Here is a 12,590-nt window from a genome sequence, read left to right on the forward strand (position 1 = left end):
TGCTTCTCAAGTAAATCCCAGGATGTCATTCTCCCGTTGTACTCAGCCTCTCTCTGTCCCCAGCGGAGAGAGGTGGAGGCCATCCCTTCCCAGCAGCTCACTGCCTCTCTTACCAAGAGTGGACTGTGTTCATGGAAGCCAAAGCCTTCCCGATGATACCAGGACCACAGTCTTTGGTTCATTACCTGGATCCTCCTCTCCCTCCTCAACCCATAGCCCAAGACTGGGAGGATTGAAGAGAACACCACCTGTGCCCCCAAACCCTTAAGCCCCGCTCCCAAATCCCTGTAGTGCTTCATGACCCAGCTGGCATTGCTCCTAGCCATGTCATTGGTGTCCACATGGATAACGAGCATAGGGTACTGGTCAATGGGCCAGAGGAGCCCGGGGATCTTCTCCACAATGTCTCAGATACTGGCTCCCAGGAAGCAGCAGACTTCCTGGGGCTAAGGGGTCAGCCTTGGTGAGGCTGCAGCTGGAGTACTGCATCCAGTTATGGGCTCCTCAATTCAAAAAGGATGTGGAGAAGGTTGAGAGGGTGCAGTGGAGAGCCAAGCGCATGATCAGAGGTCAGGAAAGTAGACCTTATGAAGAGAGGCTGAGAGCAATGGGACTCATCAGCCTGGAAAAGCACAGGGTCAGGGGTGATCTGGTGGCCACCTCTAAGCTTATCAGGGGTGCTTACCAGGATCTTGGGGAATGTCTATTCACCAGAGTGCCCTGAGGGATGACAAGGTTGAACAGTCACAAACTCCTCCATGACCATTTCAGGCTGGACATAAGGAAGAACTTCTTTACTGTCCGAGCCCCTACGGTTTGGAATAGACTGCCACCGGAGGTGGTTCAAGCATCTACTCTGAATGCCTTCAGAAGACATCTGGATGTTTATCTTCCTGGGATCCTCTGATCCCTGATGACTTCCTGCCCCTTGGGCAGTGGGCTGGACTCGATGATCTTCCAAGGTCCCTTCCAGCTCTAATGTCTATGAAATCAATGAAATCCCCAAATGGTCCTGGCATGGCAGGGGGGAGGAGTGGGTGCACTGTGGCATTGGCAGTGACGGTGGGGCCAGGGGAGGGATGGGTCTGGGCCCAACGCAGGAGGGGGGACTGAGCCCAAGGTGTGAGAAAAGCTGTCCAGCCGTAGCAGTGGGAGGCGGGGGCAGTGGGCCCAGCCTGGCCCAGCTGAGCCCAACACAGCAGCTCTGGGGGGAGGGGAGGAGCAAGCTCTCACTCCCTTGCGTCAGCCCTGAGCCTGCTCCTCCCGTTCCCCACCGCCGCTGGGTCACCCTGAGCCTGCTGCTCCCCCCCCCTCCAAAAAAATCCAGCCAATCAGAATGCTCCAAGCATGGGGGAGGGCCACCATGATTCTGAAGCCACGCCGAGGTCTGGGCAGAGGGTGGGGGAGCTGGAGCCAGTAGCACTGGCCTTGGGTCCCCTACCCCGTTCCCTGAGAGAGGCAAAAGAGCAGCAGCATGGGGCATTAGGTGGCAGCACTCTATCCCAGCCCCCTTCTCCCCCTGTCATTCTAGATGGGCAGTTGGCTAGTAAGTATATAACTGCTGTGCATCAGGAACTGGGAGAACATTTGTTCACCAGGGCACCCCAAGGGAAGACAAGGTCTGTGGTCACAAATTTTTGGAAAACTATTTTAGACTGGACATAATGAAAAACTTCTTTACTGTCTGAGTCTCCAGAGTCTAGAATAGACTCCCTCAGAAGTGGTACAAGGACCTGCTCTGGATACCTTTAAAAAACACTTGGATGCTTATCTTGCTGGGGTGATCTGACCCCAGCTGACTTCCTGCCCCTTGGTCAGGGGGCTGGACCCAATGAGCTCACGAGGTCCCTTTTAGCCCTAATGTCTATGAAATCTATGAGGGCACCGGCAGGGCTAGTGGTCTGTGGCTTGGGAGTGAGGGGCACTGGTAGGGCCAGGCTGCTGTGGGTCAGGAGTGAGGGACACCGATGCAGGGTCAGAAGGCTGTGGGTCAGGACTGCCTATCGATGTTTACACGTGTCCCAATACAAAACAGGTTGAGAACCACTGGCCTAGACAATATCAGTGTCTTTTTTGAGTGTTCTGCAAATATTTAGGTTATCTACTTTTACTGACATGCATGACCGGAAGGCAAGTTCTAATGTCACATGTGGTGAAAAACAAATTTAGCATTTGTATACTCAAATATGCAGTAACTATTTGTGTATTCATACAATTAGAGAATGTAGTGACATATGGTTTAGCTGACCAAATGCAACCGAGCACCACAGCCTAAAGAGTGAATATTGAGTGGTTTAAAATAGTTTAAGAAACATTTTAATGGTGTAAAACTTAAGTACTTTAAAAACATTGAAACAATGCGAGAAACAGTATTATGAATATAAATGTCTGAATAGGTCAATTTTTCAAATGCATATGGCTAAGATATGCCTGGGAAATATGCTAAGATATGCCTGAGAAAAATCTTTGGAGATCTTTTGTACATCAAAACCAATGTCTGCACATGCATAATGTGTAGATGTATAATCAAACAAACGTGATATTGAAGTTCTGCATTTAAGCCAATGGTAAAACTCCAAATGAATTTAAAATATAAATATTTGCATATTATAATCATGTACCCCCTTTGTTTTTTATCATAACCAAGATACATTTATTTAACTCTTTAAAACATCTACTCAGAAAAGCATTTACAGTAGGATTTACTATTAGGCAAAATGTGATGGTATGCTAAGTCCTATGCTGAATCTGTATTTTCTGTAAAACTGGGGGTTAGTTAAGATATGTTTGGGGTTGTAATAGCTGTTTAAGACTGAAAAGCAAGCTGCAATATCCCAGCCCACTTATTAAAAGACCAGCGTATAGCAGTCAATAGAAGATACCTATTGCCACATGTTGCGTTTCACAGAAAGATAAGTGATAACTATTGAAAAAATTACTGAAGTGTTGTTTAGATAGTGTTATCTTTTTAAAATAGGAAATCATCCTGGCATCCTGATACCAGTGTATGGCAACAATCATTTCTTTTTAATTGAAAATGTTGTACAGTGGATAAGACCATTCATGTATTTGTCATTTTAATAGTGCCTGAAGACATATTTTGACAAGATGCATGGAAGGGAAATGGGAATAGTTGAAAAAAAATTAAACCTTTCTTGTTGTCTGCGTTGTTGTTTTTATTTTGGCAAGATTAAGTCTGATGCTGTCTGTGCAAGTCACCTAAGATGGCAGTGGGTCCAGAGGAGCCAATTCCTCTCTCAAGGCACTACATCAGTGCTTCCCAAACTTTTCCTCAGCATGACCCACTTTATGGCCCCGTTTCCTCAGCATGGCTCCTCACACCCAACTCACAGTCCCCCACCCCCATGACTCCATCTGCTGATGTTGCAAACCCATTTGGGGTTGTGACCCACAGTGTGGGAACAACTGTGTATGCTTCTACATACCCCAGGGCTAATCTGCAGCAAAGTGGGGACCAAGCTTTTTGGTAGGTCCACAAGGTAGGCTCCTTGTCCTTGAGTGCCATTCTGATACCCATTCCCTGACCAACTGGTTGCTCTGCTGCTTGTTCCCTGCCCTATTTGCCTCTGTGTGCCCTGCTCCTTCCCCATACCTCTCTCCCCCAATCTGCCATGTGCTGCACACACAGGCTACCTAAGCCACTTGTGACTTGCATGCTGAAGGTTGGACACCCTTACGTTAGAAACATAAATAAGTTCTTTGGCAGGCAAGGTTCTTTGCTTAGATGTGATATCTTGTATTAGACCAACTGAGTAAGTAAATTAAAAATTAAGTAAGTAAATTAAAAAAATAAGTTGTTTGTTACACAGAATGGCCTCCTGCTGAGGCACTTAGGATATTTTATAGTTAATACTGGAATACCACCCAAGCCACAGTATATGATAGCAATGTACATGCAACCATGAAATAAGTCCAGCCAAAAATGAAATTTTATTAAACAAAATTATGGTAACAGGTAGAAAGTCTCCTTTCCACATTTTTTTGGTTATTTGTTTTTCTCTTTTCCTCTAAATCTGTGATTCTCAGTCAGGATGCTGGGGCATCCTGGGGTGCCATAAGATCTTTGAAGGATGGTGTGAGGAGATAAGCAGGTATGAGGAGATAAGGGCAGGCTTAGGCTTATTCCTGGCTGACCACTGCTTGGCTTCTCTGCAAGGAGGTAAGCACTATAGTAAATACATTCATTTCTTAAATGGAGGGATGCTCAGTTTACAAGAAGTTATGGAGGACTGCCTTGAGTCTAATGACGGGTGCTTTGCATCTGAAAAGGTTGAGAACTACTGTTCTAAATATTGCTGGTGTGTTCAATATTTTTTTTTAATTTGGAAGTGATTTTACCTTTCAGGAAAGCAAAGGTAATAGAAGACCTGAGTTATACAATCTCAGGAAAAGCCCTGAAACCATTAAACTTGCCTAGCTTTATTCTTTTATGACAAATTCAGAGATAAACTGTTGCTCAGATAGCAAGGGAATAAATGGGGAGTAAGGTTCCCCTTTTTTCCCCTGTGTTGGCTACTGGCACTGTGGGCAGCAGTGTGGGAGGCGTGGAGCTGGTCACAAAGAGCTGCTATACCCCGGGTACGTCTACATGTACAATTAATGGGAAGCAATGCATTCCAGCACATATCGCACCAGAGTTTATTGCTTCCAGGCACTGCATTTACACATGTGTCTAGGACTGCAGCACATTGAGCCGGGTCTGAGCAGCCCCGGATGTCAGGGAGATCAGGGGGTCAGTCTGCCAGCCTGGAGCTGCTCCATCCCAGTTCAGCGTGCTGCAGAGAGGCTGGCTGGGGCACAAGGGTGCTTCAGTGTAGGGCTAGGCAGCAGGCAGCCCCCACACTGTAGCACCCTTGTGTCCCAACCAGCCCTCATCAGCATCTACATGTGCATTCCTGCACAACTTGTATTTACAAGTACTAGTCTGTGGCAGCATTTATTAGTTTACTGCAACCTAATAGAACTGCATGTGTAGACATAGAGACTTTACTGCAGAGCTAATTAGGCAGCTCTGCAGTAAATTTCTCATGTAGATGCGCCCCTTTAGTGTGTGAGTGTATGCAGTTTGGGGTAGACACAACAGAGTACTTTCTCCCCCTATAGCAGAGATACACTGCTCCAGGAGTAGTATAACAGTGTGTTCCTCAGTAGTGTAACTAGGACAGGGCATGTGGGACACCAGCCCTGGATGCTGATTTAGATGAGGGTGCCAGCAGCATCCCATGCTCCTGCTCTCTGGTGCTTCATACCCCTGCCTCCTGCTCTCTGATGCTCAACAGTATCTCTGCCCAGGGTCCTGAAACTGTTAGTTACACCTTTGCTGCTGTTCTTTGTTCAGAGCAGATATTGCAGTCAGAATCTAGCTTTCAAGTCTCTGAAGCAGGTCATCTAAAGGTTTATTAATATCAGTAAACTTTCCTGCAAACCTTGGTGCATTTATGGCTTTGCATCTGATTGGATAAAGCATATCAACAACATAATTCTGATTAAAAAGGGCATGAACACTCAGCAACAGAAAATTAACCTGGTTTGCACCAGTTTAGCACCACTGCTATAAATCCCTATACTAAAAACTAGACATGGTGGAGGTTAAATCTGATTTATAGCACTAACTTACTTATCAAAATCACAGTATTGTTTGGCCCCCGAATTCAAGAGTTCTGTAAACTAATAACTCCTTGTATGATACAGATAGGTAAATCTTGGCAGTTTTCCATATCCCATTTTAATTTCTAATGCTAGCTTGTGAATTTGTAACTCATTTGAACCCAAAACTCAGAAGAGGAGACAGTATAAATTTAGGTGAAATTAAATGAATAAAATGTTTGCATCATCTCCAGGGAAAAGTTGGTGAGCTCAGATTCATTGAAAATCCACTTTTTGCATTATCCCATTAGTTCCCTATCTTACGCAGTAAAATAGCAGAACATATTAATTATACTTAACTTTTCCATTATAAAAGGTAATATTTTGGGGAAAAAAGAATGAGTATTGACTATTCTTTCACCCTGTAAAGCAACATATTATCCGAATTATCTGCCAACATAGTTTCCGGATGGCAAGTGCCTGACACACACATCTTACAATTATGGGAGCATGAAAAAGATGGCTCTGGGTCTTTTTAATGACTCTAATCTTGTCTACTATTAATTAGTAATAAGATATGATTCTATTAGACATCTGGTATCTAATCTACTGTGCCTTAATCATGCAGGACTGGATTTGTGCGTGAAAAATATGACATTATTAAATATCAAGGGTTAACAATTAGCACTCTGCAGATGATTTTCTTCAGTGTATCATTGCAATAAGCAGCATTAACTGCTTTGGTAACAAAGTTAGTTTTAAGTAAATGCCTCTTTTTCAGCTCCAAAAATACTAGCTACAACGAGCAAATGAAAGCACTTTTATGTTGGATGAAAAAAAAATAAAGAAAAAAACCCTATAAGTATCCCATGAATATTTCATAAGAGCTGAGACTTGTAGAGTGTTCTAACATGTTTCTTTGTACTCTAGTAAGCATTGGGTTAGGGAACGTCATATTTACTTATATCAGCAAACATCAGTCACATACAGATGGCTACATTTGAAATTGAAATGCAGGTTATACTCAAACCCTAAAAAAGTCTTTCACTACCTCTTGGGAAAGCACCAAGGACATTTAGGGACTGACTTTGCTCTGCTTGAAATTGGAAATATAGCATCTCCATGGCACACTAAAGATAAAAAGGAAACCAATGAAAGGAAGCAGTTTGTTTTTTTCCCCTAATAGTTCCCTTATATTATAAGTTCAAGAAAATATTATTTAGCATACTGTATCTAAGTGCCTTTAACATTTAAAAATCATCCAGACATAGTGATTGGCTGCCCCAGGACCGGCCACTGACTGGATGTGCCTCCCCTGACTCAAGAGGCACTAGGTACCCATGTGTCCCTCTAACCCCTAACCTTTGCCACTGGAAATCCCTCCCCTTGCCCCCAGAAGTACTCCTTTTGGGAAGGGGTTGCCATCTTGGAACAAGGAAAAAACCAAATCATATACTAAAAGTCAAACATCTACTATAATGTATTTTAATTGCATTTTTAAAATATTTTTCCTGATTTATATGTGTTTGCATAGTGAACATAGAGGTAATTGCATAATAGCTCAAAAATAAAGTCTTACTCTTGTATATTGTATGGTGGGTGGGGTGTAGTTGCAGGTGTGTGTGTGTATATATATTGAGGGGGTGCATGGGGAGGATGTGGGTATGTGGGGTTTGTGGGCTGTGATGCAGGGTGGCGGGGTGGGAATGCTCCCACATGTTCTCCACCCCATGACACCATGTCACACAGCCCCTGCCGCTGGAGGCAGCAGTAGCTAGAGGCAGGCCCTTGGGTGCTCATGGCCTGCACAGGTGCATATGCTCAGCAGCACATAGCTCCAGCCAGTTCTGGGACCTGCACATACCACTGTGGGGAAGCCCCATGCGATGGAGGTGATTGCCTTTTTTGCTACCTGCTGCCATGTGCAGCTCATGGGACTCCACCAGGAAGCGGGGAGCAGGGCTCCCCACCACTTGTGACAGAGTCCTTTGAGCTGCACATGGTGGCAGGGAGCAGGGAAGGCAGCAGGCTTCATCATGTGGGGTTTCCCCCCCAGTAGTGTGCAAGTCCCAGTTGCTGCATGTAAGCCCCACACAATAGAGGTAGGCTGGCCTGGCTCTTCTCTTTGCTGCCATGTGCATCTCGTGGAAGTGGCTAGAGCCACATGCCACTGGGCGGCTGTGCCTGCATGGACCATGAGCACCCCAAGGGCCTGCCATTGGCTGCTGCTTCTGCTGGCAGTGGGGGCTGTGTGCCATGCAGGGGATGTGTGGGAGAGTCCTCACATACGCAAAACCTCACACCACACCCTACTCAACTGAGCCTCGTGCTCCTATCACCCTGCTGGGTATGGGCCCTGGGCTCCCACCAGCTCCACACTCTGCATTCCTGCCCAGCTGCAGCTTCTCTACCTGCTGCCCAGAGCAAGCACTGCAGCAGGGACGTGAGAAGGAGCTGCTTGAGGCCAGGGAAGCTGAACAGGTCCCCTGGCAGCTGCAGCAGTGGCAGCAGCAGCCCTGCCCAGACTGGGGCCCTCCTGCACATGAGGGTGGGAGCAAAGCGCACGGGCTGGGTGGGGTACAATTAATTGGTGGATGCCTGCAGGCCAGATGAAATTGCCTGGTGGGCCAGCTGCAGCCCACGGTCAGTATTATGCTCATTCCTGCCATATGGGCACATGTAGATGTGCCCAGTGAGCAGGAAATACAGAAGGATGGCTGCCTGTGGTGCTGTACCTCTTCTGGAATGAGGTGGCATTTTTACAGTTACCTGCAGCCTTGATATGTGCATGGTTAGTAGGTTGGGATTCAGTGGCATATACTTCTACATAAATGCGAACACATATGTTCAATCCTAGTTGAACTGGGCATACATGTATATACCTCACTTAATGTTCTATGCATCTCTAACGAAGCAAAACCCCAATCCTAAGGTGTCTAACAAGCTACACTATGGAAACCCACAGTTCAGTTGCAAGTAGGCACTGTATTCATCCCAGAAAAAATCATCTTATCCTAGGAAAAATTAGTTGTTTAGATATCCATGTCCATTGTCCCAGGCTAAATCATAAAAAAGTTCCCCATGATAAGAAGCACTAGCAGGTTGCTCTGGGACAATGCCAAATGCACCTGAATGATTATCCTGTGATTGCTTCATTGAATCAATGGTAGAAAAGCAGCAGTACCTTCAGCTGTTCACTAAACCCTGATTAGAAGGGTGATGTGTGCACATGCCAATCCCAGAATATTTCTGTTCAGAGACAAACACAGGCACAGCTTGTCCAGGAGCAAATACAACATCTATTCCTAGCCTGTATACCACACAGCTGTATCTCTAATAACTTACGTGTGAATAAGGCAGAACTTGTGTTTGGCTAAAAATCATCCTTCAGAAAGAATATGAATATATCAAGCCCACAAGCCTTGTACAGTCTCTTTGCATAGGAAATTAATTTCACCCAGACTGAAGCCCCCTGTGATTACTCATGTACCAGGAAATGTCTTCATTTCAGGGATTGTACATCTGATACATTAACACTGCTATAATAAATATAAATCCTGTATGTTGATGTAAATTACATCGGGATCCCAGGTGGACAACCAGTTATATCAGTGGCTTGCAGCTGGCAGAAACGTAGGTAAGAGCCTGTTTGGATGGAGCAAATGGCTATCTCAGGTTAAATGCAGACACACAACACCTGTATTATTGTCATTAAGGTTGATGCATTCTTATTGATAGTTTTTTTTTTCCAGAGGTAACTCTACAATGGATTTTAGCAAGATGCTTCTCTGTAGGCAAATGCATCATATAATATACCATTATAAAGGTGGATTACATGAGAGTAAATCTGTTTTGTATCCAGGCTCTTAGTCTGCTTTTCATTGGTATGACCTTTCAGTCCACAAAGTCTCAACTACTCTGTGTCTTCAATCTTATTCTGTCTTTCCAAGTTGCTAGTGGAAGAATTTTGGTGACAGCTCAGCTGCTCTCTGGCTATTCAGGCACAAATTTGGATTTCATGTGCAGTTTTAATATTGTTTACATGTGAACATGAAACACTCCCAACAAATATTGCTGCCATCAGCTAACACAATAAGAAAAATTATTTCAGTCGTTAGTATTCAATCCAGCCAAACAAATGAATTTTTAAACCTCATCATATTGAGTGAAACACAGCCACCCTGTGATTTTAGTTATGAAGAAATGCTGTTGGAAATCAATAAAACAGCATGTTTTCCCCACCGCAACATCTTTTAAGTCAATAAAAGTATCAAGTTATGTGATGTAAAAACATGGCATTTTAGGTAGATTTCTGTAGAACTAAAGACCAGTCACTGCTTTGATTTATTCCAAGTCAGCTTATGGGAAACATTCTTTCAGACTTGTCACAAAAGTAGTTTAATTAGATATGACTTCAACAAAGTACTGCATCAAGATCGCAGCTGGATCAGAGCTAACCCATCTGTGTCCGTCCCCCACCCCACCCCATACATTTCTAATGACAGACATTATTCCCCCTAAAAATATAAAATCACCCATTCCTTGGAAAGTGCATTCAATTAGTCTTATGGAAGATTCAGGGCACAATGGTTCTGGAAATAAAGTTAAATTATGAAGTCAACTTACAGCATAAATCTTTCTTTACCATTTTATAAGACTCATCATTTCTGAACCTAAGTTCTATACTCCCTTATAAAACATTTAGTGAAAACAAGCAAAGCACTTTACAAAGTAGTGCTGAGATGCAGGTTACTTGCATATCTGCTCATTAGGAGGGTTGGCTAGAAAACAAGAATTCTGTTACATAAAAAAATTAAGGTTTTGACAAATGCTTTCCTTTCTTATAGAATGAAAAAGAGGTCTTTTGAAATTTTTCATATGATGACAAATCCAAAGAGAGGCCTACCACACAATGGTCATTATCCTTGCGGTTAGGACATTTGCTTGTTCTTTCTGATTTTGTCTTTTTGAGTGCTCCTCAGCAGACATCAAATAGGCCAATGATAGTTGCTTTTTAATCAGGATCTTTTGGATATGAAAGCGTTGATGTTAAAATTCAACCCAGTTTATTCTGATGTGCCTCCAGTTCCCTTCAGTATCTATATAGGCTCAGTGTTAGCCTCATCTACTGCTTGACTGACTGTTGTAGCTTGAACTACATTGTTGGCTAATAAGAGAGAAGGACTATTGTATTTGGTCAGTTGGATGCATGACAAAACTTCCAATATTTTCTCATATTTATTCAGTTCGTTCATTGACGTCAGCCTTGATTAGCATTTGGTGGTCCTTCTAAAATACTTCTCTCTCTCTTTTTTGTTAAACATTTCTAATGTAGTCCAGCATCTGTGCATCATTTCATCTTTCAATTTGCTTTACATTTCTTTTTAACTTGCCAGCTAACCCAGAGTTGGATGTAGTGAAGATATCCTCCATTAAATCATTGATAGTCTTCTGTACTTTGTGTCTTAGAATCATGCATGCAATAATCATGTTTGATATAAAGAGTGGCAGTATTTCTGTGGTGGCCTAAAATTTGAGTTTATCAAGCGTGGATGGTGCTCAGTGGATCTACTAAGTCAGGGGAGGACAAAACATGGCCCACCAACAGATTTGATCCAGCCCATAGGTGGACAGCTGCCAACTCCTTGGATCTGGCCCATGGACAACCATAAGCTCTGGCCACCGTGCGTTGCCAGGTGGGTAGGTGGGACAGCTTCCACCCAGCAGCATCAACTCAGACACAAGGCTTCCACTAAAGCAGGCAGGCTGTGGATGCTGCTGGCATTTCAGGAACCTGGACACAGAACCTGCAAGTGATGCCCTACCACGATCTTGGAGCCCCAACCTGGAACCTGCTGGCAGCATCAGCCATGGACCCAGGCAGGAGCTTCTGCACTGCTGGATGGGTGCAATCATCTCTCTCTCTCTCTTCTCTTCTCTCTGTCTCTCTCTCCTTCCTTCCCTCCCTCGCTCCCACTCCCTCCAGAACACAGCCAAAGCTGTAGTTCACCAGGAGCCCCAACGCTCAGCTGTGGTCCCAGGCAGGAGCTTCTGCCACACCAGGCAGGCAGCAGCGTCAGCTGTGGACACTGCTGGCAGGTTCTGCATTGGGCCTCTGGAACCTGCTAGCTGTACCTACAGCTGATGGTGATTCCTGCCTAGCATTGCAGAAGCTCCTGCCTTTATCCACAGCTGAGTGTTGGGGTTCCTGGTGAACTCCAGCTTTGGCCAGGTTCTGGAGGGAAGGGGAGGGAGGGAGAGACAAAAAGAAGAGAAGAGAGACAGAGAGAGCAGAGGAGAGAGAAGAGGATGGGAGAGCTGGATGTGGCACTTGAAAGGTCCCGGAAACTCATTAAGTGGTCCTCCAGCTAAAATTATTGCCCACCCCTGCCCTAAATGGTAAGCAAATATAAATGTAGAGATGGTCAGTCTAAATAGCACTTAATATGCTGTTACTTCTGCCAAATGTTATCTTGGTTCATAGCATGAAAGAACTGTCATAGGTCCCCATGCACTTGACTCAGCTAGTTTATGTCTACCTGCCACAAGACAGCACCTGAAACATGATATAAAAGGGGCTAGGGTGCTCATGTAAAGTTGCATCTAGCAAACAAACAGCTCTTGTACCAAATCAGATATCAATGAACTTGGATATTAAAGGCTAGATAGTAATCTTACAATCTGCCTTGAGAAAAGGGCAGTTTGTACACCTAGAGCAAATTAGAGAATGAACTGCAATCAGAGACACAATTTCTTCCCTACTAACCCTCTGTTCTAGGAGAAGCAAGTTATGTTTCCTTTTCGTTTCCTCATTTGGAGGAGCTTACTCACTTCTTCACACACAGCTACCTGCGTTAGTGAATGAAAGAGGCAAAACCAGGCCTCCTAGTAACTGCTTCTCCACTTCCTTGCAGCAGGGAATACTAGGTGAATCACAACCTGAAAATCGGAGCCAGGACCATGAGCCCGATCAATCAAAGAAG

This window comes from Alligator mississippiensis, chromosome 3, assembly GCF_030867095.1.
Source record: "Alligator mississippiensis isolate rAllMis1 chromosome 3, rAllMis1, whole genome shotgun sequence".
Classification (NCBI taxonomy): Eukaryota; Metazoa; Chordata; order Crocodylia; family Alligatoridae; genus Alligator; species Alligator mississippiensis.